The following is a 10,600-nucleotide window of genomic DNA, read 5'->3' as shown; positions in this document are numbered from 1 at the left end:
GATGGTCAATATGAGCACATAGTTCAGGACCTGAAAAACTGGCAGCATAGTCTGCAGCAAGACTTAAAAGGCCAGCTGAGCAGCTGAGGGGAGCACTGGGTCTTGTACAGAAGTTCATCTAGAAGTACCTTGAGTCTTGTAGCAGAGCATAAGACAGAAAGAACATCACCCCGAGAGCCAGGATCATGGCAAGGTGCTGTGGATCACTAGTCATGCAAACAGCTAGCTTACCTAAAGTTGGTTAAATAAAATAAATAAATAATAAAAAAAAAAAAGAAAAGAATATGTGCTCTGGGGCCCGGAGAGATAGCACAGTGGCATTTGCCTTGCAAGCAGCCGATCCAGGACCAAAGTTGGTTGGTTAGAATCCCGGTGTCGCATATGTTCCCCCATGCCTGCCAGGAGCTATTTCTGAGCAGACAGCCAGGAGTAACCCCTGAGCAACGCCAGGTGTGGCCCAAAAACCGAAACCAAAAAAAAAAGAAAAAAGAATATGTGCTCTGATAAAAGTAACTCATGTTAAGGGAAAGGCACAAGTTGTGTATCCAGTCTGACATTTTTTCAAAACAGGATTAGCCAATAGCACCAACCCTTAGAAAAACAAGACCTGCAAGCCCAGCTGACATTGTCCTTTTATGAAATGATCCCTTTTGGCCAGCTTTGGCAACCTGAAGTCCATATAAACCCCTGTCTTTCAATAAATAGGGACTGCTCTGACAGAATCCCCCTGCAGTGTCTGTGTGCATGGTTTTTCACACCACGGCTGAGAAATTTTCCATCCTCCTAATCTCTGTTAGGAGTAGTGTCGCTGAAGAGGCTTCTGAGCCCCATGAGTTCCTGATCCTCCCTTGCTGGCCAAGTTAGTGTTGGGACTATCTAGGAGGGTAGCAGACATTTTGGCATCCAAATGGGGTGAAAGTCACCTCCGGCCCACCCACAATGGAAGCGGCTAAGTATCATGGGAAGCTAATCTGTGGCTTTTTGTGAAATATTTTCAGGTCACTAAGGACACTATTGCAGAACTTTATTTCTCAAGTGTACCTACCATGTGGGAAGTTCTTATCATTATCCCTGGCTTTTTTTTTTTTTTTGGTTTTTAGTTTTTGGGTCACACCCAGCAGTGCTCAGGGGTTACTCATGGCTCTATACTCAGAAATCGCTCCTGGCAGGCTCGGAGACCATATAGGATGCCAGGATTCAAACCACCGTCCTTCTGCATGCAAGGCAAATGCTTTACCTCCATGCTATCTCTCCTGCCCATCCCTGTTTGTTTTATTAGTGCTTCACTTTTACTGCTTGTTTACTTCATTGACATATTCTTTCACTCTGCCTCTGCCTCCATATTCAGCTTATTTTTTTTCTCTTCCTAATCTGCAGACTTTGAACTTATTTCCACCACCTTCTTCACTTTCTCCCCTTCTTAATTTTTCAGAATGACTGAGTCCTAAAAAAGCCTTATGGGCAATTAAAAGCCATTAAGGCATAGGCCAGTGGAAGATACAGTGACAGGATGAGGGAGTCGCAGCAGCCCGAGTCTCCCAGATAGACTTGTCCATCTCAGAAGAAAATCTGTGCACTGGTCAGGCACACTAAAATAAATAAAAAAAGGCAAAACATTTCCCTGTGATTTAGTAGGACTCTGTTGGTCTCTTTTACTTTCACTATTATGGGCAACTCAGTCGCCCAAAGTGGACCGTGCTACTCTTAAGGCTCTCTGCTATCTGCTAAAAGGTAACAGGCTTGCTGAGCTGTGGTGCAGGCGGTAGGGCATTTTCCTTGCGAGCGCTAACCTAGGAGGTACCACAGTTTGATTCCTTGGCATCCCATATGGTCCCCAAGCCAGGAGCGATTTCTGAGCGCATAGCCAGGAGTGACCCCTGAGCATCACCGTGTCTGGCTCCCAAACAGAAAACAAGCAGGATAACAGGCTTATTATGACTGACTCTAAGGTTGTTAAGATTTGGAATGCAGGGGCCGGAGAGATAGCACAGTGGTAAGGCGTTTGCCTTACATGTGGAAGGTCGCTGGTTCAAATCCCGGCATCCCATATGGTCCCCCGAGCCTGCCGGGGGTGATTTCTGAGCGTAGAGCCAGAAATAACCCCTGAGCATTGCTGGGTGTAACCCAAAAACCAAAAAAAAAAAAAAAAAAAAAGATTTGGAATGCAGTCCTGCAAGAGGCTACCTGGGTCCCTACTGGAGACCTCTTTACTGGAGACACATGGCATAGGGTGGAGTGTTTGTTTTGTGATAGAGAGAGAGAAAAGGGCATTAGCCCCCCCCCCCATATAATTTTGTCAGTGCTTAAGTGCTTAAGTCCTATATAATTTTGTCAGTGCTTAAATGCTTAAGCATTTTACTGGAGACACATGGCATAGGGTGGAGTGTTTGTTTTGTGATAGAGAGAGAGAGAAAAGGGCATTAGCCTCCCCCCTATATAATTTTGTCAGTGCTTAAGTGCTTAAGTCCTATATAATTTTGTCAGTGCTTAAGTGCTTAAGTCCCCCAGGGTGTTCTGATGATGAAGGGTCTTGAGGCCCCAGCCTGGTGGTAAAGAACAATGGCCCACAAAGGAGGAAGAAAAGCCTAGGAGTCTCTCTGAAGGTGACCTGCCCTTTTCAGGACCTAGAAGAACATGTTTCCCAGGACATTTTTGGAGGAGGAGGTGCGCCCCAGCCAAAGGCCCTGTCTCTGCAAATGGCTAACTTGGCTGGTGCTGACATCCCAGAAGGCAGGTCAAGGCCGGTCCTACTGGCCCCAGGACAAGCTTGCTTTTATTTTCCTTTTAAATTTCCTTGGGTTGATACCATCCTACAGGGTTTGGCACACCAGCCATGCACCATCTCAAATTGGAAGTCTATGTGCAACGCTGCTCTATCTAATAACCTCTATATCAAGTGGTGTGTTCTCTTCTAGGAGAAATGTCACACACAGGCAGTAAAACATCTGGTGCAAATATGTAACACATATATGATATATATATTATATGGATTCAACAACTAGAAATTCAGAGAAATAAATAAAATACTTCTATTTTTATATTCCTTTTATTCTTCAAAGCTATTAGGTAATATTAATTAAAACCAGCTGAAGTTCTTTTAAAAGGTCTTTCCTTTTTGCTGATAGAAAGCCAGCAAAAGAAATTTTACTGGCTGGGAATTTGGAGACATCCAGATTTCCCATATTTTTTCATCTTTCTTCTACCTTTTTGTCTGTTATTTTTTGTTTGTTTGTTTTGATTTTTTTGGGTCACACCCAGCAGCACTCAGGTGACTGGCTCTATGCTCAGAAATCACTCCTGGCAGGCTCGGGGGACCATATGGGATGCCGGGATTTGAACCACTGCCCTTCTGCATGTAAGGCAAACGCCCTACCTCCATGCTATCTCTCCAGCCCCTGGTATTTTTTTGTTGTTGTTCCTGTTTTTCAGTTGTGTTCTGTGTTAATCTGGAATTCGTTTAAATTGTGTGCTGGAATTGTGTTGTGCTTTTCGCTATGTTTATGATTAAGTGTTGTGTGGATATTCCAGATAACATGGAGAGAAATTCTACAGACAATGCCACCCTCTCTTAGGGTTGGTGGAATTTGGTTTGAGTTTAGCAGAAATTGTGTATTGTGTTGGTTTGTGTGTCTTTGTGTAACTTGATTTGTAATTCTGATATTTCACTATTAGAGACAGGGTAGGAGTAGCAGGGAGGGTCATAAACTCCACTTTTCTCAATGGCCACCAGGACATAAATTTATCCTGGAGAAAATCTGGACTTTGTGACCATCTCAGCCACTTTCCTGCTATACTTAGTTGAGGGCAGAGGAAGATGAGGTTATCTGCATGTGAAAATAGAGAGGGAAGGGCAAAATCAAAATAGATCATGGACGCTAAATTTGCCTTGCCACTTTTTAGGTTAAAAATTGGCTGGAGAGGGCCCGGAGAGATAGCACAGCGGTGTTTGCCTTGCAAGCAGCCGATCCAGGACCAAAGGTGGTTGGTTCGAATCCCGGTGTCCCATATGGTCCCCCATGCCTGCCAGGAGCTATTTCTGAGCAGACAGCCAGGAGTAACCCCTGAGCATGGCCGGTGTGGCCCCCCCAAAAAAAATTGGCTGAAGAGAGAAAAGAAAAAAAAAAGTGGTTGTTTTTAAAAACCAAGCAGCATAGAACTTCCTTGCTATCTGACAAGGGAAATCACCCTAGGAAGATTATTATCTGTATGCTAATAAGTAAACTGACTAATTAGGGAAAGAAAAAATTTGGGCTTTTAAAAATTTATACTAAAAATAAAGAGCTGGAGTAGTGACTTGGAGTGATAAGGCGCCTGCCTTGCTTATGCAAGCCTATGGCAGACCCTATCCCTCTGCGTCCCATATGATCTGAGAGCATAGCCAGGAGTAACCTCTGAGTGTCACCGAGTGTGGCCCAAAAAACGAAAACAAAAACAAACAAAACAGAGAAAAGTTTCTGATTTTAGACATTTCTAAAAATAATTGGGTGGCTAATGTTGCAAATTATTGTGGTTAACCTTTTTAGATAATATTGTTAATTTTGTGAGTGCATGATATTGTTGAGATAACTCAATTTTATGACAGTTTAAAGTTTAATGTTGGTTATAAGATAGCTTTATAAAGCATAAAAATATCAATGAGTTCATGTGGCGCTAGGCAGGTGCCCAGAGTGTAATTAAACAGAGATCAATTTACAAGTATGCTGGTTTGGGAAGGCATGACAAAAGAACACCGCCTGGAAAGTGCAGTTCTAAAGGACTGCAGCATGACTAGATGGGTCTGTGCTACTAGAGACATAGGGACACCACAGCAGCAGACCCAGGTGCTGGCCTCCGCCATTCAGTCTCAAAATGAGACTGGCAGAAACTCTTGCTGGGGCTTTGCAGTCCCAAGTGGAAACTAGGTCACAAACTTTGTTAGAAGCTTTTGCCACTTTTGGCATGGCCTTGGGAAAGGGCTGCTCCAACTCCACCAAGGAGGAAGGCACCCCAATTAGAAAGTGCTTTGCGTGCTGAGGGACAAACCATTTCAGCTGAAAATGTCCAAACCAGCAAGTTGGGGGCTCAATGGAACTGCTCTCTCCACTCCATGCTTAGGTGCAAAAAGGGGTTTCACTGGTGGGCTGACTGTAAATCTAAGTTTGATAAGGACGGGAAGCCTTTAAAATAGTTTGGGGCATCCCTCAGTCCTGTCATCCCAAGAGGGTAGTACTAAAAAGGCTGCTCCTAAGGATAAGCCTTTGATGCATACTTTGATGCATATTCAATTGTTCTTGATGAGGGCACAGATATAGCAGACACTACTGCACAGCTCACAATTTATGTCCGTGGTGTTGATTGCAATTTTGAATTGACAGAGCAGCTGCTCAGAATAATTCCAATGCATGGCCAGATCACCACTAATGAGATATTTCGGAATCTGTGTGATGCCATTAAGAATGCAGGTTTGCCATGGAAGAGGTTTGTTGGAATAATTACCGATGGAGCTCCATCGATGACAGGGAGGATAAATGGAATAGTGGCACTTGTTCAAAAAAAAACTTGAAGAGGAGGGTGTAGAGAAGGCCATTGCTCTTTCCTGCCTTATCTATAGCAGGCCCTTTGCAGTAAATGCCTGCCATGTGACAATGTGATGTCTGTTGTGAAATGCATCAACCAAGTCAGATCCAGGGGCTTAAAGCACAGGAGGTTCTGTGCTTTTTTTTGAGGAAATGGAGTCAGAATATGGAGATGTGCTCTATTTCACCGAGGTACATTGGCTCAGCAGGGGAAATGTCCTGAAAAGATTTTTTGAGTTGAGAGAAGAAGTGAAAGCCTTCATGGAGAAGGATGGGAATGCTGTTTCTGAGTTGAGTGATCACAAATGGCTCATGGACTTAGCTTTTCTTTTGACATCACCCATAAGCTGAATGTATTAAACAAATGTTACAAGGCCCTGGGCAGCTTATCAGTGCTGCTTATGACAAAGTGAGAACATTCTGCACAAAACTTGTGTTATGGAAATCCCAACTCTCTCAGACAAACCTTTGCCATTTCCCAGCATGCAAGGAACTTGTGGATGCAGGCATACCATTCAGTGGTGAGAAATATGTTGATGCTATTTTTAAGCTAGAAAAGGAATTTGATCACAGATTTGCAGACTTCAAAAAGCACAGAACCACTTTCCAAATTTTTGTGGGCCCCTTTTCCTTTGATGTGCAAGATACCCCTCCTGTGCTTCAAATGGAGCTCATTGACCTGCAATGCAACTCTGATCTCAAAGCCAAGTCCAGGGAGATTAGTGGAAAAGCAGACATGCATGGGCAATTTTTGAGAGAATTGCCCCCCAGCTTCCCTGAGCTTTCCCTAATGTTCAAGCGCACCATGTGCCTTTTTGGGAGCACATATTTGTGTGAAAAGTTATTCTCCACGTTGAACTTCAATAAGTCAAAGTACAGGTCTAGACTTAATGATGATCATCTTCAAGCCATACTGAGTACTGAGGGTCTCAACTGCTTCCTCTCTAAAGCCAAATGTGGTTCAGATTTGTGAGAAGCGCTGTCAAGTCTCTGGCAGCAAGGAATAAGCAAAATATGCCATGTTCATAAGAACTGTTCATGATCTTCACTCAATGTTCTATTCATGTTCAGAAGAAATAATTAAAACTCTTAATAATGACGTTTGAGGACTTTTTTGTGTGAAATCCTTTATGCGGCCCTGCCACACCCTGACTTTGCCTCCTGCGGCCCCCAGGTAAATTGAGTTTGAGACCCCTGCATTAGACCTTCCTCCAGTTCTGGAATGCCCCTGTGTTTGTCATAGAAAAGGGGTTGTGTAAATGGAGGACTTAAGAAAGATTAATGAAAGGATGATCATCCCAGGAACCTCCTTAAGGAGATTGCCATGTTTGACATCCTTAATTCCCACTAATTTATATTTTTATTGACATTAATGATTGGTTTTTCTTCATCCTCCTCCAATCTGAGGACTGTAAAAAATTATTCAGGTCCAATAAAAGGTATAAGTGGACTGTCCTTCCTCAAGGGATGGCTAACAGCTTCTTCTTTTGCAAAAAAAGCTTTGTCTATCAATTATTAGAGCCTATTTGTGCTCTCCCTGGGATTACAATTATGTGTATATGAATAATATTATTTTTGAGTTTCCTTAGCCAGAGAATAAACAACCTCTGCATAAAACAACAGGTTTTATACAGCTTAAGGAAATCTTAACAATTTTCCCAGAGAAAGTGCAAAAAGTTCTTCCCTTTAAGGTACTGGGAACCGACCAGACTTTGGATAAGGTAAATTCTCCTAAGCCACAACTCTCCATACAGAAGAAATACAAACTTCCAGAATTACAAATGCTTTTGGGTGAAATTAATTGGGTAAGGACCTGGATACCCCTTACAATTAGTCAATTGACCCCTCTGTTTTTCCTCCTGTGAGATCCAGACCCTGCAGATATTATTTTTTAAGTTAATTTATTTAAAGAAAATGCATTACATAGTTGACATAACTGATAATAATACATTTTTAGGAACACCAAAAGCAGCATGATTTTTTTGTAAAAAAAAAATTGAAAGAAAAACTAAAAAGATGGAAGAGAAAGGAAAGAATATTTTTGAAAATTATTGACTCAATGAATTCATTGAAGCACCAGCAGAAAGTTTAGTAAGCTCCTCCTCCTCCTCCTCTTCTTCTCCTTCTTCCTCCTTCTTCTTCTTCCTTCTTCTTCTTCATCTTCTTTTTCTTCTTTCTTCTTCTTCTTCTTCTTCTTCTTCTTCTTCTTCTTCTTCTTTAACAAAAGGATAAAAGTTAAAAATTATATAATAACGGTGTCAGAGTGGCAATTGTTGTTGTTTACATAGGCCCAGCAAAATATGGGTAAAATGGAGAGAAAAAAAGCCTTGGTTTAAATACAAGGAGACCTTATTTCTGAAGTCTTCTGGCATAAGACTGACTCTGGGAAAAATAAAAACCACATGATCATATCAATAGATGCAGAGAAAGCATTTGATAATGTCCAACACCCATTCTTGATCAAAACTCTCAGCAAGATGTGAATAGAAGGAACCTTTCTCAATATAGTTAAGGCCATCTACCACAAGCCAGTGGCAAATATTATCCTCAATGGAGAAAAACTAAAAGCCTTCCCTCTAAATTCTGGCATAAGACAAGGCTGTCCTCTCTCACCACTCCTATTCAACATAGCACTGGAAGTACTTGCTATAGCGATTAGGCAAGAAAAAGATATCAAGGGAATCCAGATAGGAAAGGAAGAAGTCAAGCTCTCACTGTTTGCAGATGACATGATACTCTACTTAGAAAACCCTAAAGACTCTATCAAAAAGCTTCTAGAAACAATAGACTCATATAGCAAGGTGGCAGGCTACAAAATTAACACACAAAAATCAATGGCCTTTCTATACACCAATAGTAATAAGGAAGAAATGGACATTAACAATACAACCCCTTTCATAATAGTTCCAAATAAACTCAAATATCTTGGAATCAACTTGACTAAAAATGTGAAGGACCTATACAAAGAAAACTATAAAACTCTGCTCCAAGAAATAAGAGAGGATACGCGGAAATGGAAAAGTATACCCTGCTCATGGATTGGCAGGATTAACATCATCAAAATGGCAATACTCCCCAAGGCATTATACAGATTTAATGTGATCCCTCTAAAGATACCCATGACATTCTTAAAAAAAAGTGGATCAGGCACTTTTGAAATTCGTTTGGAACAATAAACACCCTAGAATAGCTAAAGCAATTATTGGGGAAAAGAATATGGGAGGAATTACTTTCCCCAACTTTAAACTTTACTACAAAGCAATAGTTATCAAAACAGCATGGTATTGGAATAAGGACAGGCCCTCAGATCAGTGCAATAGGCTTGAATACTCAGAAAATGTTCCCCAGACATACAATCACCTAATTTTTGATAAAGGAGCAGGAATCCTAAATGGAGCAGGGAAAGCCTCTTCAACAAGTGGTGTTGGCACAACTGGATAGCCACTTGCAAAAAATTAAACTTAGACACCCAGCTAACATCATGTACGAAGGTAAAATCCAAATGGATTAAAGACCTCGATATCAGACCCAAAACTATAAGATATATAGAACAACACATTGGCAAAACACTCCAGGATATTGAGACACCAGGCATCTTCAAGGAGGAAACTGCACTCTCCAAGCAAGTGAAAGCAGAGATTAACAGATGGGAATATATTAAGCTGAGAAGCTTCTGCACCTCAAAGGAAATAGTGCCCAGGATACAAGAGCCACCCACTGAGTGGGAGAAACTATTCACCCAATACCCATCAGATAAGGGGCTAATTTCCAAAATATACAAGGCAGTGATAGAACTTTACAAGAAAAAATCATCTAATCCCATCAAAAAATGGGGAGAAGAAATGAACAGACACTTTGACAAAGAAGAAATACAAATGGCCAAAAGACACATGAAGAAATGCTCCACATCACTAATCATCAGGGAGATGCAAATCAAAACAACGATGAGATACCACCTCACACCCCAGAGAATGGCACACATCACAAAGAATGAGAATAAACAGTGTTGGCGGGGATGTGGAGAGAAAGAAACTCTTATCTACTGCTGGTGGGAATGCCGTCTAGTTCAACCTTTATGGAAAGCGATATGGAGATTCCTCCAAAAACTGGAAATCGAGCTCCCATACGATCCAGCTATACCACTCCTAGGAATATACCCTAGGAACACAAAAATACAATACAAAAACCCCTTCCTTACATCTATATTCATTGCAGCACAATTTACCATAGCAAGACTATGGAAACAACCAAGATGCCCTTCAACAGATGAATGGCTAAAGAAACTGTGGTACATATACACAATGGAATATTATGCAGTTGTCAGGAGAGATGAAGTCATGAAATTTTCCTATACATGGATGTACACGGAATCTACTATGCTGAGTGAAATAAGTCAGAGAGAGAGTAAAAAGCAGAATGGTCTCACTCATCTATGGGTTTTAAGAAAAATGAAAGACATTCTTGCAATAATAATTTTCAGACACAAAAGAGAAAAGAGCTGGAAGTTCCAGCTCACCCCAGGAAGCTCGCCACAAAGAGTGATGAGTTTAGTTAGAGAAATAACTACATTTTGAACTGTCCTAATAATGAGAATGTATGAGGGAAATGGAGATCCTGTTTAGAGTACAGGCGGGGGTCAGGTGGGGAGGAGGGAGACTTGGGACATTGGTGATGGGAATGTTGCACTGGTGATGGGTGGTGTTCTTTACATGACTGAAACCCAAACACAATCATGTATGTAATCAAGATGTTTAAATAAAAAAAAATAGACTGACTCTGGGTTCCAGGCATACTAGATTGTACAATTGAGTCATTATTTGTGGTCATGGTGAAATTTTTTTCACACATTAGCTGCTGTTGGTGTCTGGTGAGACCCTATAGATATGATTAAGCTTGATATTTCCCAACAAAAGCTCTGGCTTGAGTAAAAGATAAACTAGATAAGGCCACTTAATTCGGTATGACTCCACCCTCCCTTCAATTTATGGGTGATAGACAGTCAAAAGACCTTTGTGGCTGCCGCGGTGCAAGAAGGAAAGCCTCTC

This window comes from Suncus etruscus, chromosome 11, assembly GCF_024139225.1.
Source record: "Suncus etruscus isolate mSunEtr1 chromosome 11, mSunEtr1.pri.cur, whole genome shotgun sequence".
In the NCBI taxonomy this organism is placed as follows: Eukaryota; Metazoa; Chordata; class Mammalia; order Eulipotyphla; family Soricidae; genus Suncus; species Suncus etruscus.
This window is presented reverse-complemented; position numbering follows the sequence as displayed.